The 21,696-nt window shown below is 48.9% G+C and overlaps 1 protein-coding gene across 4 annotated transcripts in view; it reads right to left on the bottom strand.

The window, feature by feature from the left end:
* ZNF710 (zinc finger protein 710) overlaps positions 1–20,935 on the bottom strand; it is a 60,712-nt gene extending 39,777 nt beyond the window's left edge. For 3 of the 4 annotated variants that reach the window (XM_046654567.1, XM_046654563.1, XM_046654562.1), the window contains exon 1: positions 20,452–20,935. The gene's annotated coding sequence lies outside the window, so the exon portion shown is untranslated. Of the gene's footprint in view, positions 1–17,645; positions 17,782–20,451 lie in introns of all 4 variants that reach the window. The other variant, XM_046654565.1, reaches the window with a different exon arrangement.
* Positions 20,936–21,696: the final 761 nt, after the last annotated feature.

The following is a 21,696-nucleotide window of genomic DNA, read 5'->3' as shown; positions in this document are numbered from 1 at the left end:
TTGGTCCTCTCCAAGCACGTGGTTTTCACATGGTTTGGGTCACGGTGTGTATAAGCTCTTGTCCTGCTTGTTTTCTCTCACCTGGACGACACATGCAATTTCCATGTTGCATGTTCACGATCAATAATCAGAATATTCGTACACAGAACATTCACACGAGTGCACAGATCACCGTCTGCCCGCTCATTCCCGCACTGCAGGACATTCAGATGGCTTCCGATTTGTCCACACTGCCCACGAAATGCCTTCATGCATTCATGCAGAGAAGAAGATACAGAGGAGAGGTAAGTGTTGTATAATCCCATGGTGTCAAATGGGCCTGGGGTGAAGAATGCCACTGTGTGCACTTGAGCAAGTTACTTAACCTCTCTGAACTTCAACTTCCTCCAAAATGGGCATAACGTCTCCTTCATACCGTCGTGGAGAGGATCAAACAGGAGACCATCCGTCAAACACCCAGCACAGGGCCTGATAATGAATGTGTGCTTTCTTTGCTCTTACATGTCAGACGGTCACGCCTGTGCGCACTGAACACTTTCTCAAGGACTAGGGCGATGTGCACAGACCCCCTTGGAGCACGGTGCAGCAGCTTCCAAAACCTCCCCACAGAGTGCTAAATTTTGGGAGATTTAGGATTCACGAACTGACGTATTCAGGGAAAAAGTGATATGTGTTCTGCAAATTACTTAAAAATGGTTCAGATGGGGCCAGCCCAGTGGTGCAGAGGTTTAAGTTGGCACGTTCCACTTTGGTGGGCTGGGGTTCGCCGGTTCGGATCCCGGGTGCGGACATAGCACCGTGTGGCAAGCCATGCTGTGGCAGGCGTCCCGCATATGAAGTAGAGGAAGATGGGCACAGGTGTTAGCTCAGGGTCAGTCTTCCTCAGCAGAAAGAGGAGGGTTGGCGGCAGATGTTAGCTCAGGGCTAATCTTCCTCAAAAAAAAAAAAGGTTCAGGAAAAAAATATATACATGCATGGATGAAGCAAATATGGCCAATGTTAGCATCTGTTATCTCCAGGCGTGGGTGTATGAGTATTTACTGGACTATTCTTTCAACTTTTCTATATATTTGAAAATTTTCACCATAAAAGCTTGAAGAAAACCTCTAATTTAAAAGGTAAAAAATGGAATCATACTCTAAAACTTGCACTGCCTTCATGGATTTGCTCGACAAATATAAATTCAATACAGTATCTGTCATGCAGTGAATTGACCTGGTTCCTGACCTCAAGGAGGCCATCATCTGGCATTTAGGTTGGGTATTTATTGCTAATTATATAGTGTTCACTTTGTCTTCAAGCTTAAATTTTGATTTTTAAAACTCATATGTATAGGATCTTGGTAGAATTAAAATACTAACCCTTTCCGTGTCTTCTGATAAGATCTTTCTTTCCCCCAGGCTCTCAGTTGTCTTGTAGACTTCACATAGGAGTTACGATTTTTTAAAATGTAGTCAAATCTGCTGAATTTTTTGAGGATTTTTGATTTCTAAACTTTAGAAATCAACCTCTAGTCCAAAGTTTGGTATAAATTGTGCATGCTGTTACGTTTCCTCCTCCTTTATAACGTGCTTCTGTTTCAGTGTTCTCATGTTGACTAGAATTTTAAAGGCAATGTTAAATAGTGATGGCGACGTGATGCAATTTGTTACTGGTTCCAATAGGAATGCCTCTGGTCTTTCACTGTTCACGATCACATTGGCTATTGGTTTGAAATAGGTATTCTTAATCATGCTAAGAAGGCACCCTTCTATTCCTTTTTCGGTGTATTGATTAGGTAGAAATGGTTATTCGATTTTAATCAATTTTCCTCCACATACATTGGACCCAATCCCGTTTTACTGCTTTCACCCATTAGCATGACGTGGTTACTATATTAAGCTTTTCTAATATCGACAGTTCCCCTCTCCTTGCCTGACTGGGTTACGGTGGAAGACTTGTTTAATATATTCTTGAATTCTATTTCCGACACAGCATTTTCATTCTTGAATATGGTCTCTTTGCCATGTTTAATATCAGGTTTATTTTGCTTTGTAGAATGAATTGGAGAGCTCTCCATCTTTTGCTAAGCCACGGAAGAGCTTAACGTTATCAGCATTATCAAATTGGAAATAATTACCTAGCAAAAACACTTGGGACCAGGGTCTTCTTTGGGTAGAGGGGGCAGTGCTTTGATACGATCACAAATTTTTTCTCAATTGGCAACATACATTTTCAGAAAAGGATTCATTTGAGATTTTCAAATTTGAGCCTATTGTGCATACATTTCTATTTTTAAAAATCTATCTATTGCAATGTCCCCTTTTCTCATTCTTATTATTTTTTTCTTTTCTCTCTTTTATTTCTCAGTAGATTTGCCAGAGGTTAGTCTACTTTATTGTTTGTTTAAAAACAGAACCAGCTCTTGGATATGTTTGCTAATTTCACTGTTCCTGTTTTCTAATTCATTTATTTCTGCTTTTATCTTTACTCTTTTTTTCCTTCCCGTTTTCCTCAGGGGCTGTTTTTCATTCTTTTTTTCCCTAAGATCTCAGGCTGAATGCTTGGTTTATTCTTTCTCTCTCTCTCTTTTTAATAATAAAAGCATTTAAGGCTATGAGAATATCTCCCACAGGTTTGGTTACATGGCATTCTGGGTTTCAATGCTTTCTAAATACTCGTCACTATATTCTTTATTTCTTCCTTGACCCAAAAGCAATTTAGGAGAATGTTTTAAATTTTTTCAAGTGGTTGGGTTTTAGTTTTAGTCTGTTTAAATTTACAGTATTTTGGCTAGGTTTACTGCATGGTGAACAAAGGACTCCCAGACTGGCACAATTTCTGTTTTGGGTAGCACGTGGTTTCTTACAAGTTGCTTACTGGTGGCTGACAGAAATGTTTGCAAAGCATATGCTCGCTCGCAAAGCTCAAGTGCTTTTTAAAAATTTTTGCTTGCCATAATGTTTGTGATGTCAAAGGAAAAAGGCTGTAAAGTTCAACATGCTTGTAACCATGTTTAAAATACAGTATATTTTCATATGTGCATTCCAAAGGACAGTGAGGAAATATATAAAGGTTCTAGACAGTGTGGGTCATTCCTCATTGTTGAGATTATGGAGAATTTTTACTTTCTTTACACTCTTCTGTATTTTCAAACTTTCTTTTTTTTTTTTTTGAAGGTATGCTTTTCTTGGTGAGGAAGATTGGCCCTGAGCTAACATCTGTCGCCAATCTTCCTCTCTTTTTTTCCCCTCCCCAAAGCCCCAGTACATAGTTGTAAGTCCTTCTAGTTCTTCTACGTGGGATGCTGCCACAGCATGGCTTGATGAGCAGTGTGTAGATCTGTGCCCAGGATCTGAACTGGCGAAACCCTAGGCCGCTGAAGCGGAGCGTGCAAACTTAACCACTATGCCACTGGCCCAACCCCCTCAAACCTTCTCTCTAAGACTTACTACTTTAATAACAAGATTTCTTTAAATGTTTATTTGCCTAAGGTTTGGTAGCAGAAATGATCTGCTCTGAGCTTTGTCTTTGCAAAGCTCCCCCTGGCCAGAGAGGTAAGAAATTACCAGGAAGAACTTGAGAAATAATTGGACTTGGACCCCAAACAGCATTGACACCTGAAGATGGTGGCCCTGTGAGGGTCCCACAGTCACTCTGGCTCTGGAGGAAAAGGAAATTCATTCCCGGGGGGCACCCAGGAGAACCACCCTCATCTCTCCACGCTCCTCACTCTCAAATGAGCATCACCCCAAAACTGGGATGGCGGAGTTTTCCCTCAAAGGGAAAAAACAGCGAGATCCAAGTATTACAGTTGATCCATGCGGGCTTTTATTTTTCTTTCTTCCTCAACGTGATCTCTGAGGCCCCACCCCAAAACCTGCATTTTCAACCCAAGGTGAACAGCCAGAGCCCGTCTGAATTCAGAGGAACTCTGGCCCTCGGAAATGGAAAAGGTGGCTGATGTTCCCCTCAGATGTTCCACCAGGTCCTGCTGCTCACCCCGGTCCCAGAAGCTCTGGACAGAGGGGAGGGTGGCCGTACTTCCACAGAGCTGCCTGGTCAGTGTGTGTGACAGACACTCCAGAGACCCAGCAGCCTGCTCCATGACTGCTCACCCTGAGAAGAAAGCGGGGATGGGAGGGAGAGGCAGCAGGAGCGAGAAAGGATGAGAGAGAGAGAGAAGAGGTGTGTGTGGCCGGAGGTGTTAAGGGCAGGGGCGAGGTGGTGCTGGCGGACCCATCATTTGACAAGCACGCAACGAGCGCAAGACTGCACAGGAGCCCTGCCGGCCACCGGGCTGACTTCCCCTCCCCGTTTATTACCATTACCAGGAGTCGTCTCCCACTGGGGTCTTTCTCCTGTTTCTCTGCCCTCCATCTCATTGACCCAAATCCTCTGTGTGAGAAGACAGTGGCAGAGAGGAGGGAGAGACGTGTGCCCAGGAGGAAGGGGCCTTCAGATGTCTTGACGGCTTCCAATGAGCCCTGTCCACTCTGGTGGAGAGTCCGGGGTCACCCGAGTCAGAGTGGGGAAGACCCTCTTGGAAAGTCAGGGAAGAGAATATGGACGGAGGTGCACTTTCCCACAGGGAATGAATTACAACGGCCAAGCAAAGGTGGGAGGGCCCAAAGGAGGTGCGGTGATGGGCTAAGAGATGCTAGCATGTGCCCAGCCCCCCAGTGGAGTGTCCTGTCTCCTGGGAACGCTCACTGCCTGGGTCTGGGTTCAGCAAGGGGAGTTGAGGAGGGTCTCATGATGCCACCAGGGAAAAGAGCCACAGACATCCTTTCTCTAAAAACCTTGCCCCTCTCCCCCTCCCCCCACCTTGCCCGTGGCTTCCTACGTCCAGGCAGAGCTCTGCCCACCACCCTGGCTGTTTGCTGGGCAGTGACCTTCAAGTATGTCTATGTTTAAGCCTGATGCCACTTACAGGCCCCAGCTTCCTGCCGATGCTCCATGCAGTGTCTACACAGTGGGTTGAACCAGTGAATCAGAACACAGCCAAGGGCTTGCAGCCATTACCCTTTGGAGGAACGCTCCCCAGGGAAGGGGTGCTCCCCGCGTGTCAGCCAGCAGAACTTGCTTAGGGAGAATGGGAGAGGGCAAGTGTTTTAGCTTTCATTTTTATCAAGAAGTCAACAGGCTCTCCAGTGGCTGATCCGACCCACCTCTGCATCTCCTGCTTTACTTTTCTGGTGTGTCCTAGGAGTTGGGTGGTTCAACAGATGCAGTGTGAACTTTGGACTCAGTCGCACCTGGGTTCAAATCCCACCACCATCCTTTGTAGGTGCAAAGCCTTAAAAGTGGCCATCTGCATGAACCTCAGTTTCCCTGTCTCTGAAATGGGTCCGGAATGAGGTTTCTTGCAGAGTCCCCTGAATTCAAAGTCCAGCCAGTGCCTGGCCCGGAGCAGGTGCTCAGCAAACACTCGTTGTCCTTCTCCTTCCCTGGCTGGGATCGGGGGAGCCAGCCTGAAGGTCTCACGCACTTGTGCAACATTTTGACAGACTGGCTACATTCTCACATCAACTCAGCAACTATAAATATGTATTAAGAACACACTCCGGTGGAAAATTTTTACTTGGGGTTATTTCTTGGGGTTAGTTTTAAGAAACACAATCAAGCATAGAAAACAGGCTTTTGTAAATTATCTGTAAACAGCCGGGGAAAAGCAGAAATTTTGGGTGAAATGAGAAAGAATACAAGCAGAAGGACTATACTTACTCCTCTGAAAGGTTTCTCAATTCTCAGATCAACATTTCCACGGGGCTCTCCCCACATGGATTTAACACCACCACAAGCCCCAAGTCCCCTAGTGCCTGAGTCATGTGGCTTCTTGGCTCAGCACCCACTGGTGCCTGCCCCAGGCCTCGGGATGAAGTCCAAGCCTTTGGACACATTCCCAGATTGGCCCCTACCTATACCTCCAGCTCCGTCTTCTACCATCTCACCTACACACCCTCCCTCCCATCCACACCAAACCAACACTGATGCTCCAAATGCGCCTGCTCTTTCTGCCTTTGCAAGTTTTGGGCCCCAACAGAGTGCCCCTGCTCCCCTTGTCTGCTGAGACCCAGGGAAACACCACCTCCACCAGGCGGGCTTGCTGCACACATCCCTGGGGACAGAGACCATGCTGTTCCCCTTTTCGTCACAGAGTTTAGCACATGGTAGCTGCTTGGTAAAATGTGTGCTGATTCAATGAAGGAATAGAGAGATAACCAAGGGAAATCTGTAAAAGAAAAGAGGGTTGAGGATGGCGCGGGGCTTTTCCCTGACTTCTCAGCCCCGCGGTCCACGGGCAACAATGATAACCATGGATTACACAGCACAGAGCACAGCCATGAAGAGCAGGCTCTTGGACCCATTACACAGCTGCGAGACCAAGGCTCGGTCGGCGGGGTTCTGGATCCCTGGAGCCAGGAGACAGCGAGCCAAGAGGAAAAGCCAGGTCTCCTCTGATCCTGAGACCTGTGGCTTGAGGTGCTCCCCTTGCCTCCCAGCCCACGTCTGAGGGGAGCGATCTTTGAGATCTGCTCCTGCCTGTGGGGAAGAGAGCAGCTCTGCGTTTCTACGTTTGCTCCACTTTCTGTCCTGCAGAACTCCCCAAGGCCCAGAATGTGCCGGGTCAGAAGCTGGAACTCACATGGGAGCAAACATTCGACTCATCTCGGGCCACCCAGAGCCGAAACCCCCACCCTTGGACCCAGCGCTGGCCACACTGCTAAGGGCTGGGTGCCACACCTTCTCCCACAGGACACCAAGGTGCCCACTCTTTATGCCTTTAATGGGTCCAAAATAGACTCATTTCCCCCAAATCTTAATTGGCTAAGAAGCCAAGTGACAAGTTTCACTGGATTCTAAGGTTGCAGGATGGGACCTGTACCACTGTCACAAATGGGGGTGTGTAGAGTGTGGGATGGGATGGGCCGTTCCGGGAAGAGAGGCAGTCCTGGGCAGATAAGAGATCTCCTCCACCAGACAGATAACGGGGCTAAAATGACAAAGGAGCTAGAAGCCCGCGCAGCGAGAGAAAGGAAGAGCATATTAAATTTTAAACAAAGCCCACCCCAGGGGAAACCTCCAGCCTCCCTCTCCCAACCGTGCCTCTCGTCTCCAGCACAGGAGTTGTCAGGTTCATAGAAACGGAATCGTCCCCCATCTCAAGGGGCTGGGGTTTTGTGTTTCTGTTTTTCGTAGCCCAACGGGCAGCAGCTGGCACGCTGTGTCTCTCTCGGGGGGAGGCAGCTCGTCCCCCCACCATGGCCTTCCCACTAGGTCTAAGAAGGCAGGGCAGGCTGGCGCCAGGCCTCGGCTGGGACAGCACCGCCTGGACAGGAGGGTGACGAGGGGCCGGGCCCCGGCGCAGAGCGGATGCAGTTTCGGAAAGCTCGGGGATGTGCTTGGACGTGTCAGGTCCATAAGGTGGGCACCAGCCTGGGTGTCACCAGGAGCAAAAAGGCAAGAAGGAAGCTGAGAAGCAAGAAAGGTCCTCCGAGGCCTCACCAACTACCAGAGAGAATGTGCTGGTATGGAGGAGGAAGAGAGCAGAGAAGGAGGAAGAGCGAGTAAGGAGCTGGACAGGGAAGGCCCAAATGATTTAGCCTAAGCAAATGTTCCTCCTCAGTAATTCCATCAAACCTCCTCCCGCCCCCACAAGGCGACGGCTGAGAAGCCGGGCTGCCAGGGTTGCAGGTCTGGGCAGAGGCACTCCCCGGGCGGGGCCCGTGGGGCAGGGTCTGAGGCCTGCACAGAAGATCTTCCGTCCCGCCTCCGCCTGCAAACACCAACCCAGCTGGTCCAAGGGGGACCAGCCTTGGTCTATGGAGTTAGGGCAGGATGTTTGTTTTTTGAGCATCCTTTTGGGACAAAGACCTAAGTTCTCTGAGAGACTGGAATCCTCAAAGCCAGCTCTGCCCCAGGCACTGGAAGGATGGGCACCCCGAGGTCTCCCTGGGGAGCCACAAGCCTGCCCAACTGCCTGGTCAGAGGAGACAAGAAAGGCCTCTGGCCTCAGCCCTCAAGTCCCACAGCAAACAGAGGGTCAAGAACAGGAGGTTCTCATTCACATCAGCTGTGCCCTGGGTCCCTCGGGCCTTTCCCAGGCCAGCCACTCTTAAGAACGAACCTGCGTGAAACAGTTCGAAAGCGGTGTCTTAAAAACGCACGACCAGGTTTTAAAAGAATAAGACTTAGTATTCACCTGAAGGAATCAAAAATACTATACTATGTTTCTGGAGGCCAATTTAACCGACTAAATCCAGAGTCTCTAGAATGTGTCCTTGGCCCGGTGATTCCCTTCTAGAAATGTAGCCAAAGAAAATAATCAAGGCTGTGGGCAAAAACACCCACAGATGTTCACCACAGCATTCTTTATAAGAGAGAAAAAGAGGACACAACCTCAGTGTAGGAGACTGCTTAAATATGTTATGGTCCATCTGTTCAAAAGAATACCATGCAATCCTTTAAAGAAGCTGGTGGAGAATGTGTAACACGATGGAAATTTTAATAGCATTGTTAAGTAAAAGCAAAAAAAAGAGAAAAAACTAACATGATGGTACATACAGTATAATTTCATTTTTTTAATTAAAAAAGATGCTGGAAGGGTATAGAATATACTCAAATAATAATTATAGGTGGTTTTTATTTTTTTCTCTTCGATTGTTTGTATTTCCTAAATTTTCTACGACAACTATAAATCTCTTTGTAACAAGAAAAAAAATCAATAAAAGCTATTTTCTGAAAAACAAAAGGAAGAGATCTAAGATCCAAGGGGCTGTTCATTTCTCGGACCTTCAAATCTGAACTGGATTGAAAACAAAACAGGCCAAAGACATCTCAAAACCACCTAAGAATATTTTCAAGGACTAAGAGGTGGTTTCCAGTGAGCAGGAATCAAAATCCTCCGGAAGGCCCGGGTGAGCGCAGGAGGGGCGAGGGCCACGCGGGGAGCCGAGCCCCAGGACACCCTGGACCCAACCCTCCGTCCAGGCTGGGGGAGGGTAGGAGGGCCAGCAGAGGGGCCAAGGTGGGAGAAGGCAGAACAAGCGTTCCTTGTGTCCTCGATCAAGGAGAGGCAGGTCCTGAGTGAGACTTGTTCATCTACCTGGAGACACGGAACGAATTTTTACCACGAAGGTATCAAAGCCCCAAAACAGGGGTCTGGAAGAGAAATTCTAAGCTGTGTAGCTGACGCAAAAGAGCTCAGCTGATGTCACACAGAAGTCCTTACAGAGAATGAGTGAGAGTGTGAGAAGATAATGGAAGGGAACACTTCGGAGGGCCTTAAGAGTATTTAGAGTGTACCACTTACAGAAGCTGGCCTCTGCGCGGGAGAGAGAGGACCGAGAGCCCAGGAAGGAAAAATTCCACAGGGCACGGACTTAATTATTCAAGCATCAGGAAAACCTGAGGAGCAACGGGAGATGTCTAAATTTCTCCAGTCCTCTTTACCGTCAGAAGCTTTAAAGTCTATCTCAAATATCAAAATGCGTCCCTTGGGAAATGTTTATTGGGTGCTCCTATCCATCCGTGCATTCAGCCAATAGCTGGGTGCAAACTTTTGACGGGCGCAGCTCTGTGATGGTCAAGGCACTTCCACTTCCCCTGGCCAAACACACACACACGGGGTGGGTCATTGGGATGCATGCTCCCTAGAGATGCCAAGGAGCACGGTGATGGGGTGTTGGATGTGCCAGCTCAGGCCCACGGATCCTGAAGATGTCCTACCCCCACGAGCATTCCTCAGCCCCAAAGGACCCTCCTCTTTCTTAAGAAATGACTCCAACTTAGAGAATAAATACAACACCACACACCAGGACAGGTGGTGCTGGATGATTTTGTATCTCTTAAAAACATCAAATTCTCCCCCCAGGTGAAGCTGTATCCTATAAATTACTGCCTTCTATTATATATGGCCAACACCTTTAGCTTTGTTCTCCATACAGCACTGCCCTTCAGCAAAGAGGAAGCAGGCAATACGTTACTTTGAAAACGGCACAGGTGTTTCTGTGAGACAAAAAACCACGCTCCCTCCCTTTAATTAAAGAGATGCCATCCAACTGCACCTCTCAATAGAAAAATAGACAGAAAAAGTTATTCTTCCAGAATCTTCCAAGTACCAAGTGCCTTTAGCCCCGAAAACTTCCCCGCCATGGAACAAAGTGGAGGCAGCAGGAAGTGCTCCCTTGGCACCTGGCAGCAGCTGGTACCTACCTGAGGCCAGTTCACAGACAGTAATAAAAGCTCCCTTGACATAATGTTCAGGTTCAGACACTCTGATAAAAGCTGGGAACTTCAAAGCCCATTCCTGATCCTCCTCCCTGTGTCTGATGTGGCTGGCTGGGTTCTGGGCTGGCTCTACTACCTACTGCCTGAGCTTTGCCCCGGAGGCACTCGTGAGCCAGCAAGACAGCTGGAGGAGGCAGGATGGAACCTCACACTCTGTCCCCTGGGACGGAGGAGCCTAGGCCATGGTGTACAGCCACTGGTCCCAGACCAATGAGATGTCGGTTAAAAATAAAGGAAGGAAACAAGAAAAGAAAATACTGACCTACAGACACGAGCCCAATGGTTCTGGAGTGAGAACTGGAGTCCATGCCAGGTTCCCAGGCTCTCTCCACGAACCTGGGGCAAGTCACTTCAGAAGTCTGAGCTTCAGCTTCTTGGTCTATAAAAATGGTAGCCTAGGGGCTGGCCTGGTGGCATGATGGTTAAGTTTGCACGCTCCATATCAGTGGCCCTGTGGTTTGCGAGCTCGGATCCCAGGCACGCACCTACGCACTGCTCCTCAAGCCATGCTGCGGTAGGCGTCCAACATATAAAATAGAGGAAGATGGGCACAAATGTTAGCTTAGGGCCCATCTTCCTTAGTAAAAAGAGGAGGAGTGGCAGCGCATGTTAGCTCAGGGCTAATCTTCCTCAAAAAAAAAAAGAAAGGTAGCCTCAGTCACGGTTGCTGAGGAGAGTAACTAAAATAGCCAATGAGAAGATGCAGAGCAAAGGTGAGAGCCTTCTTCCCTCCCTCCCTCCCTTTTTCCCACCCTAACCTCCTTCTTTCCTTCTTTAAAATATTTTTTCAAATTAGGTAGTATATGCTCAAGGTACAAAATTCAAAACGTAGAAAAAGGCACGCAATGAAAAGTCAGCCCCCGCAGTGGGAAACCCTGTTACCAGACTCCTACGTGTCCTTGCAGAACCAGTGCCGAGCCAGGCATTCTGTTCCTTACTCGCTCATTTAAGAAACGATCTGAGCAGCCACACCCATGCCTAGGGAGCTTTCCCATTGTCTTCTCCAGCTGCACAGAACTGCACTGTACGGTTGTAGGATAATTTATTTACCAGTTTTCCGCTGACAGACATTAAGGTTGTTTCCTTTTTTTTTCTTTTACAAGCAATGATGCAATGAAGTATCTTGAAAAATGCATCATTTTGCATGTACGCTCATATCTGTGAGAGGAATTCCCAGAAGTGCAATGGCTTGCGCACTTTTAATTTTAATAAGTACCATCGAAATCTTCCCTATACAGGTTGTATCAGTTTACACTCTATCGACAATTATGAAAGTATCTGTTCCCAGTGTCACTTCTCCATAGCAGAGTTGACTTGCATTTCTCTTATTACCAGTGGGCTGAACACGTTCTTATGTGGTTAAGAACCACTTATACTGCCTTTTCTGTGAACCATTCACATTTTTAGCCCATTTTAAAAATTGGGTCAATGGTCTTTTTCTTATAGATCTGTAGGGGCTCTTTAGGTATTAAGGGTATTAGCTCTATCTCTGATATATGTTGCCAAATGTTTTCCCAGTTTTGAGAAGTATGAGACTTTTTTGACTGTTTTATGTTGATTTCGTCACAGAAATTTTTTACTTGTACAAAGTCAAATACATTAATCTTTTCTTCTACGGTTTCTGAGTTTTAAGTCAATTTTAGGAGGTATTTTCCTTGAGTTCATTTTTTCTATTTACCATCTTTAATCCATCTGAAATTAATTTTGTTATAATGTGTTCATTTTTTAGACAGCCATCAAGTTGTCTCAAGTCACAAAGTTTAAAATGCCATCTTTCTTTCATATTAATTTACCTTTGAGTCCCTTCTCTTTCTTCTCTTCCAACTCATGCCCCGTGACCTCAGAATTGTGATCTCTCTCTCCACAGCCCTCCTGTTCCTTCAGCCCATTTGTGAGCCAGAGTTGATCCATGTCACCCTGACCAACAGTTACGTTGAATCTCAGTATCTCAGAGCACGCAGAGATCTCAGAAGCACCGCTCCATTTGACAGCTAAGGACGCCGAGATCTAAAGAGGTGAACTGGACTTAGCCAAGATCTTGGGGTAGGTTAGTGCTTGTGACTTTAAAAAAAATTACTATTCAGGAAGAGGAGTATTGATTTTGTTATAAATTCTGTTCAATCAATAGATACCTATTAAGCAACTACTCTGCCCAACAGTGAACCAGGCACTGGGGCTCCAGAAATAAATGACAGAGTTCTGAGCTTTCAAGAAGCTCAGAGGCCAGTGTGGGGTCTGACCACACATATTGACAGACTAAGAGGTAAGGTGACAGTAGCCAATGAATGTGGAAGGACTGGCTAATTCTGCAAGGGATGGCATGGGGAAGGCTCAGAAGATGCAGAGTTTTTCATTGGCCCTGACATGGACTAGGACTTTGTCTGAATATGGAGAGAAGGAATTTGGCAATAAGAGAACAGTGGAACCAAGCGGGGTGTCTGGAAGAAAGTAATTTAGCTTAGTGTTAGCTGTGGGTGGAGTTTCAAAAAAAAAGGTTCCTTTGAGAATCTGTGGTCATTGGTGGCCCTCGTGTGGGTTTGGGCTCTGGTCCTCAAAACTGCAAGCTAAGAGTTATTAAAAACAATGGACCCATCTGAGGGCCTTGAGGTGTCTCGCAGAAGGTAACATGTTTCCTTCCTGGAAGAATGTACTCTCATCCCACACCTCGAAGAATTCTCACAGATAGAATTCTTCTTTATTTTTTTTAAAGATTTTATTTTTTCCTTTTTCTCCCCAAAGCCCCCTGGTACATAGTTGTATTATATTCTTCATTGTGGCATGTGGGACGCTGCCTCAGTGTGGTTTGATGAGCAGTGCCATGTCCGCGCCCAGGATTCAAACCAATGAAACACTGGGCCGCCTGCAGCAGAGCGTGCGAACCTAACCACTCGGCCATGGGGCCAGCCCCATCACAGATAGAATTCTAACAAACATAAGCTCACAATCAAAAATCATGAAACACGTAAGGAAACAAGCCCTCATGAGTGGCAATCAGCAGAAGCATTAAATAATAGAACCATACTTGCAAATACTTCGGAGGCTGGAATTACTGGATACAAAATACATATGTTTAATATGATTAAGGGAATAAAATGGGGATTTAAAAACACAAGTAAGGAGAAGGAGATTGTTAAAAAAAAAAAAAAGATCATGCATATTTTAAAAAGGATAAAACAGGAACACAGAAATAAAAAATCTGACCATCCAGATTACAAACTTAAAAGATGAGAACCAAAGAGAATAACTGAAATGAATTGAAACACCATCAAATATATTAAAACCCATGAGTTAATATTGATAATAAAAATACCTCAGTGGAAGGGCTAAATGGAAAATTAGAGATAACTGAAGGGAGAACTAGTGAACTGGAAGAGAAATAAGAAATTACCCAGAAAACAATACAAAAAGCCCAAAAGATAATAAATAAAAAAAAATAACTTAAGGGACGTAAAGGATGGAATAAGCTCTAACACACATCTCCGTGGAGTTCCAAAGCAGAGACTAGAAAGAGATAATGACGGAGAGACAATATTCAAAGAGATAAACGCTGAAGATTTTCTAGAACTGATAAAAGGCACCAAGCTTTGGTTTCAGTAAGCCCAATGAATCTTTAGCCAAATAAAATAAAACCCACTCCTAAATATATTACAGTGAACTGCAAAACACACATACACACACGTGTGTGCATGCACACACCACCACCATCACCACTACCACCACCAAAACAACAACCAGAGAGAAGAAATTACCTAAAAAGAACAATAATTGGGCTACCAACTTCTCAACATCAACAACAAAAGCCAGAAGACAGGGGAATACCATCTTTAAATACTCAGAGAAAATAACCATCAAACTGTTTTATACCCAGCAAAACAATCTTTTAACAATAAGCATGAAATGAAATGTCAGCCAAACAAGAACTGAAAGTTTCTGATTAGAAGACCCTCACCATATGATGTTCTGGTCCCAGAAAGAAGGCCTGAGATGCAAGGAGAAATAGGAGTAAACAAAATGGTAAATATGTGGAAAATCAAAGCAAAGGTTAACCAAGCATATAGAACATTAAAAATAATGCCCAATCTGTGGTATTGAAGAGTGAAACGAGATGGAGCTAACTCACTGTGTGACACTGAATGTGAGCAGGGATGACAGTGACTTTATGTAAAGCATCCCGAGGCCTCTGTATTGTTTGGAAAAAGATACAGACATCAATGAACTTTAAGCCTTATGCAGTCTGCACGCATCAAAAGAAGAGAACTAGAGCATATAAGTTCCAAAGCAGTAAAGAGAAAAAATGGGGTAAAGAAAAAAAACCCTTTCAATTAATTTAAACGAAAGAATGAACAGAGAAGAATCAGAAAAAGAAACAGAAAGCCCAAAATAAGAAGGTAGAAAGAAATCCACATATGTCCCAAACCATAACAAATGTACACCCAGCTCTAAGCTGTTTACAGGAGACACGAGGACAGGGACACAGGCCAAGAGTCCTCGCCGTGCAGGCTGAAACCACAGACACGGAAGGGAAGCAAGCAGCAGAGAACCATGGCTGAGGCACCAAAGGGTGGCCAGGAGAGGGGGAGGTGGCAGAAAAAGTAGGATCAGAGAGGTAGGAAGAGGGCTCAGAGCCCACGGGGGCAAGACTCTCTGGGACAGGACCTGCTCCGGAGAAGTCAGGTAAGCAGAGGTCACAACATGGGCCACCAGGTCCAATTAGGAGGCGACCAGGACTTCTGGAGAGCAGGTCAGAGTAGGGGTGAGATACTCTGCTGTTTCGGAGCTGCAGAGGAGTGGGGAGAGAGGAAGCAGGGAGGAGGCCCAGTGTTGGGTCCTAGGGAGGCAGCCAGGGCAGGGCATGGGAGCGAGGGGTGGGGCTGACGGTGGGCGCGTGGCCCAGGTGGGTAGGCACAGGTTTCCCAGGTTGGGGCGAGCGTAGGCAGGGTTGCTCCAAGGAGGGCTGTGCAGTCAGGGGACAGGAAGAGCTCAGAATTTCAGAGGTGATCTGCTTGCGGCTAATGGCAAGTCCACAGTGGTCTGAGGATAGTGAATAGATGGGAGGAGAGGCTGCGGGCCTGGAGGCCCCAGGATGGGACATCACAGGGTGGGGTTAACCCACCAGCACCGCCAGTCTCCAAAGGGTCCCTGATGCTTACTGAGCAGCCGGCTCGGACGTGGTCCTTGTGAGGACATTCTGATGTGCCGCACAAAACAGCTACTAACGTTTGGCTTTTATTTTTTACCAAACACATGCAGAACAGCTTTCCCCATCGGGAAGCCCATTTCATTGCTGCCCGCCTGGGAATGGGATGGGTCAGCGATGGCATTCAGGCACCACCCAGAAGACAAAACGCACATAACCAAGAGTCATCACAGAAGTTGCTGTTTGCCACGGAGATCTGGAGGGTGGACTTGCCTGCCTCCCACAGTGACCGTGCTCACCGGACTTGGTTCCCTAGTTACTCCACACTGGGGGGGCAGGTGGGGGGAGGCAGAAAGGGAGGGCAGCTGGGCCACACGGTGGTCTCTTATTCTCAGCTTCCGACTGCGCTGAAAATCCTCATGTTTCCAACAGTTCTCTCTGTACTCCCAAAACATACACACAATAGAGCTCATTTATTTAATATCGGGAGCTCCTTTACGATGATGGTTGTAGAAGACAGAACGAACGCTCCCCTGGAGGCCGACCCACTTCTAACAGACCGTCTTCTCCATTTACAAATATATAGATTATAGAGATAATACGCCCCGATAAAAATTCAAATCACACAGAAATGAATAAAAGACAAAAGGCCTCTGTCCTCGGGGCAAGGCACTAGGGATGGGGGAAGGGGCAGGTCTACACACATTAATTAGTAGGTAATAAAAACCAGTTATTTTCCCTTTTGAAGCTGCTGATTCCACATACATTTGGCCCTGCTTTGGCCTCTACGACCCTTTAAGTCCTGTCAGAATCTACCCCAATTTCCTGCTACCATCTCACTCCCCTTATTTGATGGTGCAATTCTTCAAGCTCCTTCTGTCTGATCCAAGAATGTTTAATGGAGTACTCCCACAGTCTTGTTTTCTCAATCTTTGCAAACAGGCACGAGTTGGGCCCAACAGTCATACAGGCTCTCACGGGCTAGCCTGGCAACCTGATGCTGTTCGTAACCTGTTTCCGGAGGAAAATGCTTTCTGTTTTATGCGTGAACAATTGGGAGACACTTCCTTGTAAAGTGGGGGCCTCTGTAATCTCAATTTCTGTTCTACCAAAAAGAACTCCCTCAGTACCAGCTGCCCTGTCACTAAGGCAGGCTTTGCGAGCAGCGACTCTGGGGCCTGACTGCCTGGGTGCCAGTCCTGGTTCTGACAATTCCCAGGTGTGTGACTTCCGGAAAGTTATTCAACCTAAACAAGCTAAGAAACGGAAAGTGCTTAGAACAGTGCCTGGCACAGAATAAGTGCTGTATAATAAAAGAGCCAGGCGACATCAGTCAAGGAAGGCATTTGCCCTTCGTTCTGGGAGGACGAAGACCCCTGGGAGGCTGGCGAAAGCTACAGGTCCTCTCCCCAGGAAAGTGGACCCACAGTAACCCTCTGCATGGCTGCAGGTGCACCTGAAGCCCACCCACAGCCGGCGAGGGTCAAGGAGCCCCGGGCTCAGCCCTCTGGACCTCCCTACAGCCATGTGAGGATCTCAGAGACAAAACGCTGTACCCGTTCTTCAAGTCTCATGTTCACAGGCAGGTTCCTCCTTCCCTCGGTTTAGGTTCTGCTTTTTGACAGAAACGTTACACCTTTCTTCTCCAAAGCCCTTTTGATTTGCCAGTTTTTCTCACGCTTCAGGTCAAATCATCTCTGGGTCACCTTAAGACACTCTCTCGTGCAACAAAACTCCACATGCTTTTTGTGAATTATTCCCATCCTTCCCCAAAGCTCTGACGGTCCGGCCCCTCTTCGGCGATTACTGAAGTCAGACCAGAGCATGGACCAGCGCCCACCAGCCCCCACCAAAGGCACCACAGAGGACGGTGCTGCGTCCTTACCCTCGATAAGCTTGGGGACAGCACAAACCAACAAAAGCCAGAGATCGGAGAAGCCACAGGAACCTGCGAGACGACCTAATTCCCTCGTTACCCAGAGAAGTGACTTGCCTGAGGTCACCCGACACATTCACAGCAGAGCCGAGAACCTTCCAGCTCAGTACTTCGATTGCATCAGCACTTCTCAGACTCTACCATGCAAGGGAATCTTGTCAAAACGCAGCGTTAGCAGGTCCGGGGTGGGCCCGAGCCTCTGCATTTTGACAAGGTCCCAGGTGACGCTGACATTGCTGGTGCACAAACCACATACAGAGGAGCAAGAGATTACACATCGAGGTGGAGGGACTGCCTTACCCTGGTTAAAGCTTCTTCACGCCCCCTTCCCGTGGCTGGTTAACGTCCCTTCTTCAAGGGAGCCTCCCATCCCTGTCCTCTCTGATCATCAGCTCCCACGGCCTCTGTACTTCTTCCTTTGAAGCACTTATAACAACTGTAATTAAAGAGTATTTGTGCAATTATTAATTTAACGTGTGTCTCCTAGGGAGACTGTATGCTCCACACGGACGGACCCAGCAGACCAGCAATAAAAGGGAAGCTGCTGTGGTCGGGAAGAGCCTGGATGGGCATCCTGGAGTAGGAGGGTAGGGCTTATTCTCGTGGAAAACGCCTTCAGCAGGTCTCCAAGGCTAACAGGGACATTTCTGCCTTTAAAATTCCTACCGGTTTCAAATACGTGCCAACTAAAATTTAAGTTGAAAAGCAATCTTAAAAAAAAAAACCTCCTAAATCTTTATCAAGTGCAAAATAATCCTGATCTGGTACTAGCCGCCCTGCTGGGGGAATAGGTAGGCCCCCCAATAAGCATTCCCTGATAGGCTTTGGGCGCTGCGAGGCCCTGGCACAGGGGGCAGAAGGCATGTGCCCTGACCACCTCTCTCTGCAGCAGACCAGCAATTTCTCTTCCAGGTTTTCTCTGCTATCCTTTTGAGGAACCCCAGAGCTCTGAATGCCCGGCTCCTTGGTGCAGGCAGAGATGTCTGACCTCATCCTCATTCTAGGAGGCGAAGTTTGAAGTCAGTTTGCCTGGGTTCAGATACCAGCTGTGCATCCTCGGATGAGTTACTCAAGTCCTCTGTGCTCCAGTTTCCCACTCTGCCAAACGGGGCTAACAGTGCAGTAGCTAGCACCTGTGAGGACTAAGGGAGATGAGACACACAAAGCGCTTAGCCAAGCCAGACCCAAGACAGACGATTATTATTATTCTCCCCATCTCCAGTCCAATTCAAGATCTCTCTATTGTTTGGCACAAGTCTCCACCCAGTGGCTCCACCCCATCCAGGATTTTCTCTTCCCAGCCCCTCCTGCCTTACCTGCCTGGCGCGTGTCTGAAACAACGACTCACTGCAAAACTCTGCAGCTCCCATCAATCACCTCCCTGGTCCCTGCCTCTGTGCATCACTCACGGGTTCCTTCAGGAGACAAATCTTCCTAATGCCTAATGACATCTTTTCAACAAGTATTTATCAAGGGCCTACTATGTGCCAGGCCCTGTTCTAGGCCCAGGGGCTCAGCAATGAACAAAGAAAGACACCCACCCTCAGGAACTGCCATTCCAGTGGGAGGTCTCTGGCCCTTCCTCACATCCCCATCCTTCTCCCTGGACCAATCCTAAGTAAACCACACACAAGTACAAAGCACGAAGAAAGCAACCAGATCAAAAAGTGCTGTGTGACTTGGGAACGTCCCGAGAACTACACTGCTGCCCTGCTGAACCGGGGGACTTTGAAGAAGTGCGTGTTAGTACAGCGCAGTCCCTGGATCCCCCCAGGAGTCCCGCTGGCCCGCCATATCCTCCAGAACAGTACGTATAACCCCCCTGGGAAACAAGGTGCTCCATCCACCTGTCTCACACGGGCAGCACAACCCACGGTTTCACGTTCTCACAGCCACATTCTCTGGACGGAGCCTGATTGGGATTCCCCAGCAGGAGCAGAGGCAGCAGTGGCCTTGTTAAGAGCGCTGAGGGTGGGCTCTGAAAGCTCCTGTTCCAGGGCCGGCTCTGCCACTTACTGTGTGGTCTCCGGCATGGAGTTTTTCTCAAGCCTCAGTCTCTTTTAGACAACCTCTAAGGTCCCCCTCCAGCTTTGAAGTCTAAGGGCTGGGATCAACCACCACTAACACGAGAGTCCCCAGAGTCAGATTCCTTAATCCACAAACACGAGCCCCTGCCCTGGGTACCCGAGAGTGAGCAAGCCAGACGAGGAGCATCCTCTGAGATGCACCTGGCTCCTCCTTTATTTATTTACTCCCTTCTAACTTCACACTGCAGCTTTCCAAGAACAACTCTGATAGAAATATCTCTAGGCCACAAGGCAAACCTAAAACAGAAGGCACGCAAAATCTCTGGTGATCCCATTAGACTCCCTTCCTCCAACCTGAAAACCATTCCAGACCTTGTCTGTCTTCTTGTCCCCAGACAGCGAGCCTAAAATAAGTCTCCTTGGTAGGAATGCCTGGTTGGAATGGAAGTGACCCAAGGACAGAACCAAGAGCCCACTGGCCACACACCACGGGACAAGGACTCACCCAGGAATCTGCTCTGAGAAGAGGGAGCCTCTGCTCCTCTTCTCTCTGCACCTCCCTCCATGGACACACAGGCAACCAGGCAAGCCTGGCGGGAAGAACATGTGACCCAAATGTCCAACTCCCCCTACCCAAAAGCAAGCAGTTCTACCCCACTGCCCTCACGCAGGAAAGCCGAGTCCTGCGGGTTATCGGAGCACTAATGCCCGTTGGAACTACAGGTGATCAATTCGAGGTCCCGTTTCCAGACTGGCAGGTGACTGGCAGGGGGTGACATGTGGCCCAGGGGCCAGCAGACAAAATCACCAGGAAAGCTCTAGAAAATAACCTTCGCTTTAAAACAAACGAGAAAGGGACAGCCATACGAAGTCTCAAAAATCAAAATCAGACGCATGGCTTTGATCACAAACACTAAGAATACATTTTCTAATGTCTAATGACAATTAGGGGTGGCTTTCTTCCCCTCCCCCACCTGGCCCGACGGGGTCCTTTGAAGGCCCCCCGGTGAGGGCACAACAGGGATGCAGGCCCTGGACCCCATATTTGGCAGAAACGAACTTTGACTGTTTTTACTTACATGTGTACAAAGGCAGGACTGAAAAAGCAGCTTCAAAGTTGGCTGGGTGACCCCCAAGGGTGCAAAGTCCCTCTCCGCACACCTGTGGGGGAATTTGGCGAATTTCCCAGGCGCCCACGGGAACTGGTTCCGTCCCCTCCAGATCGACGCCGGCTGGGAGTTTCCATTTTGCACAGAAATAAAGGCGCTCGGGGTGCCCTAAGCAGTTTGGGCGCTCGGCCCGCAGGTCAAGGGTGGGCCACCGGGATGGTCCCTCACCGGACCGCTCAGCCCGGGAAGAACAAGCATCTCGCAGTGTCCCTGTGAAAACGCACCCAGGCTTCGGCGACGCCTTGCTCGAACCATCGCAGAGCTTAGAAGCACATTAATGACCGTTTCGGGTTAGTGAAAACCCACGCAAGCACCTCCCCGGCCTCTTACATCTTTCCAAACTACAGCTCAGACTGGAAGGAAGCAGTTGCAGCGACCATAAAAGTCATCTTAAAAGGCAAGTTGGAAAAAACCCGATACGCACTAGTTGGCAAGTCCGCGGTTAGGGGGGCGGTGGCACCAGGGCCGGATCTGTGGGATCTGCGCGCCTGCAGGGGCTGCCCCGGCGGTCCCCGGGTCCCCGCGCCCGCCTGGCAGCCTCGGGGCCCCTCATTTGACGCCGGCGATCACACCCCACCGCTCCGTCCAATTAGCACAATGACCGCGAGGAGACGGAGAGAGTGGGCGACGAGGAAGGGGAACTGAGGCCAGGGAGGCGAAAGACAGGCCGTGGGGACCCCACCCGGCGGCAAGCGCCTTCAACAGGTCCCCGGCCCGCGGCGCCCCGACGCCGGCCGGCTGGGGGCCCCGCGGCGCCCTGCGTGCGGCGGCTGGCTGCCCTCTGGGGGCGCCCCGACCCCCCTGCGGCGGCGCGCAGCCCTCCCCGGGCCCGGCTGGGGGGACGCGCCGCAGCGTCCCCCGCGCGGAGAGGAAAGTTTGTGGGCAGCGGCCGGGGCGGGGCGGCGCGGCGCGAGGGGGGGAAACAGAGTCCCGACCGGCGCGGGGGGAGCGCCCCGGGCGCCGGACACCCACGTGCGGGCCGGAGCCGCCGCGGCCGCCGGGCCTCCGCGCCGCCGCCGCCACCGCGGCGCTTCCCTTCCCTTTTGCTTCTCTCCCCTCTCTTCCTCCCTCTCTCGCATTCGCGCGCTCCTCGCTGTCGCCCTCCCTCGCCCGCTCCCTCCCCTCCCCCTCGCCGCCTCCCCCCCCCCGCCCCCC

Source organism: Equus quagga, chromosome 2 (genome assembly GCF_021613505.1).
Source record: "Equus quagga isolate Etosha38 chromosome 2, UCLA_HA_Equagga_1.0, whole genome shotgun sequence".
Classification (NCBI taxonomy): Eukaryota; Metazoa; Chordata; class Mammalia; order Perissodactyla; family Equidae; genus Equus; species Equus quagga.
This window is presented reverse-complemented; position numbering and strand designations above follow the sequence as displayed.